At 34.6% G+C, this 3,469-nt stretch overlaps 1 long non-coding RNA gene across 1 annotated transcript; it reads right to left on the reverse strand.

The window, feature by feature from the left end:
- Positions 1 to 26: 26 nt before the first annotated feature.
- Positions 27 to 2,718, reverse strand: LOC125504218. The gene is made up of 2 exons (XR_007281343.1): positions 2,378 to 2,718; positions 27 to 343 (listed from the first exon to the last, which is right to left on the reverse strand). It is a non-coding gene; the product is annotated as an uncharacterized LOC125504218 (long non-coding RNA).
- Positions 2,719 to 3,469: the final 751 nt, after the last annotated feature.

Consider the following 3,469-nt stretch of genomic DNA (forward strand, 5'->3'; position numbering starts at 1 on the left):
TTTAATTCGAAAGTTCCAACACCTTGTCGATGTTTATTGAACGCTTGAATTAAGCCTGAGTAACACAGTGAATTTTCAGGTGTTGCCTGCTTGTCCCACAAGTATTTGTGATTTTGATACATGTAATTTTGTTTCGAAGCTACTGGGTCTGCCATAAATTATGACGGAATGGCTTTTGTTCCCTTATGTATGCCAGGGCTGACAAAACCATTTAAATTAGTTTCTTGGTCTTCTTCGCTGACTGATTTTGATGCAATCTGGTAGTAATGCAAAGGCAGGCACTTGTCTTTTTGCATTGTTGAAATATCGCGAATCCCAGATGTTGTACTCCTAGTTTTGCTTGCTAGGAAGAAAAACTTTTTTCCTTAAAATTAATCATAAAAAGTTTCCCATATGATGCAAACTTAAGTATACGAGAAATGGCTATGTTGGTAGCAAAGACAAAACATAAAACATGTAATAAAGAGGTTTTGAAAATAAGTTAAAACGTAGGACTCTCGGTGGCTTCGAAATTCCATAATCGTTCGTGCGGCTTTAAACGGTTATGGTAACTGGGCGTGGCCTTCACGAACTGCAATCCGAAGTCTGCCGTCTTGAATGAGATTAAATAATGTTAAGTGTTGTTCAAGGTGCCGCGTCGTAAGAGGCGAGGTGTCGGAAGCGGGACACAGAGCGGCATCAACACACAAGTGTCTTAAGACGCAGTWTTACCCAGGCCTAGCTTGAATCGTTACTATAAGTATACTTTTGAATATTGCCCTTGAGTAAGGAATATTGGCCGTGAATTTTAAAGAAAATGTTTGTCTATCCAAGTTTTAGGTGCGTATTTTAAAATAATTTTCGAATATGACGTCATAAAAGTGAAGATTCATTTTTTTTAATCCAACCCGCCATTTTCTACCATTTTTGGATCTACCGTAAAAAWTTATTAAATTTTCAGAGTTTTACTCTACGTGCTMAGGRTCACAATTTAACATACCTAAGTAAAATTAAATGAAACCTACCGTGTATTAGCGACTAGCGCAAATTTTAGGACGAAATGGTCACTGACAACGAACGAACAAATACTCTTTTGTAGATGCTGGACTAGGCCTGGGTAACTSWGTGAATTTTTAGGAGTTGGCGCTGTGCTAAGCAAATGGCTTGGTGCGCYAACTCARCGCACAGGCGCAGTAACTCAGTTCCGTTGCMGGGAAAATRTTGATGACTTTTTTAACACTTTTTTTAGATTGATTTTAAAGGCCATTTATTAATATTATTTTTAAAATGTCTTCAAATTTCAGAATTTTCCTGTTTTGGCCAAGTTAATCTTTCTCTAAATGCTCAATTTTTWAAAGTTTCATTTAAAAATGCYGACRATCTTAARGTAATTTCGWATCCTTCGTCGCTTTGTAAAAAKTTTTGAAATCCCTTTCCTGCTTCGAATTTGGAACAAAAATCATACAATTTTCTATCAAAAAACGAACAAACTGCTGAAAAAAAAAACTTTTTTCAGCGTCCAATTCGGGACAAAAACGAAAATAAATTCCTCCCGTTTAACCCGATCACAAAACTAAAAGTTTTTAAGCGTAAACGAAAAAAACAATTATTTTCTCATGATTTTCTTCTTTTCTTACAATAATGGGGTCTTTTCAGTCAAAAATGACAAAATTAATTTTGCTACAAAATGCGCCGCATTTATCGGTTTGCAAGGAACTTTAGAAAATCAATTTCAGATTTGAATGTGTCACAAAAACCAAATAATTGTATTCAGTTTTTTACGGAAGAACGTTTATAAAAAAAAATTCGCCACTCTCATCGCTCTGAAGATTTTTAAAGTTCCTTTATATTTTTCCACCCAAAAATTGCATTTTTTTTAGTTTTACTTAAAATACTGACAATCTTCAGAACCTGACAAGGAATTTTAAATGTTTTTCTTTTGGATGCCGGGTGGAGTTGTTTGTAGTGTGTTTATGTGCAAAAATAATTCAAAAAAAGCAAAGGAAAGTGCAGAGAAACTTTCTTTTTCTCTTTTCGAAAGGACCTTATAAGGCTTAAAAATGGATAATAAAATCTTATTGCAAAGGTATATGGCATGTTGCAAATAAAATAATTTGCAGCAAACATTTCAAACCAGATGATTTTGAAGATGCAGACTAYAATAATAAATACACATCAAAAATGCTGCTGCTGTAAATCTATTATTTTTAAAATCGTGTTAATAACCATTGGTGAACAATTTTAGCACCCGTTATTTTCGTACAGAAACATTTTTGCACCATAGTTTATAAAGCAAAATACCACTAATTTTCCATGTAGAACACACCGTTCAATTCGCATATCATTAAGCAACACCCGGTATTTTATGAAGTCTGTTTACAAATAAATAGGTACTTACATTTTGCCATTTACAAATTAATTTATTCGCTCGTGACTCGTCTCGAGTGCATACCTTGAACTGAGACTTTTGGTACTGTGAGTGTGCAGTTGGATGCGACAGAATGTAAATTGCAATGCTATTAAGCAATTAAATTATAAAGAAACGCCAGCTAATTGCAAACTTACTCAATGGAAACGCTCTGCGCGTTTTAAAATTGAGAACAAACCCCAAACTACGAGCACCAAACTCTAGAAATGTCGGCTGATTCAACGTTTAAAGATTCAATAATTTAAACTGGCAAACATTTGACGTATTCCCGCGCGCTCTCCCATTGGCCCAAAGTTACCAGGCAACCTGTATACTTTTGGAACGTTGGGTGCCGCCACTGTGCCACACAAATATCCATAGATTTGAAACCCCATTTTGAAGCGCATACGGATTTGAAAGCCCAAAACGCAATTTTTTTTCTTGTGTATTTATATGCAACAAAACTTGTATTTTAGTATCTTTTTAATCAAAAATAAATTTAATCCAAAGAGTCATTACCTCAATCGATGCAACCCTCGTACTGACACAAAAAATCCGTAAATCTGTAGCGCCATCTAATAGCTAGAGATCGAAACCCCACAATTAAAAAGACCCTGAGTTTTTAGTGCTTTTCCTTCTTTCCATTACAGAAATCAATGTTGGTAGCATAGCATCGAACGTTGCCAACACTTGCAATATTTAGCGATGAGGAGAGATATATTTATTCACTGAATTCAAACAACAGACATCATCAAACATTCGGATTGTAGAAAAATTTGTTATAAATGTCACGTCGATAAAATGCAGAATTGAAGCTTTTTTAGCTCTTTAAACACACGTAACATTTTGATGGAGGACCGCCAATAAAGGTTTTTCCGTGGTTTATGCACACATGTAAAACAGAGATAGACAGATGTTTACAAATATTCTTAAACCAATTGATCAATGTTAATATTTTTAGTACTACTAATTATATTAGGGAAATTTGCTTGATAATTTTCTATCATTACTAGAAAACCTTAACGTCATTTTATTACGAACCATAAGTACTTCGTCGACTTGGCATCAATGTAGAAGCATCAT

The sequence above is a fragment of the Dendroctonus ponderosae genome, unplaced genomic scaffold (genome assembly GCF_020466585.1).
Source record: "Dendroctonus ponderosae isolate FM_Combo_2020 unplaced genomic scaffold, Dpon_F_20191213v2 Dpon_F_20191213_4, whole genome shotgun sequence".
Lineage (NCBI taxonomy): Eukaryota > Metazoa > Arthropoda > Insecta > Coleoptera > Curculionidae > Dendroctonus > Dendroctonus ponderosae.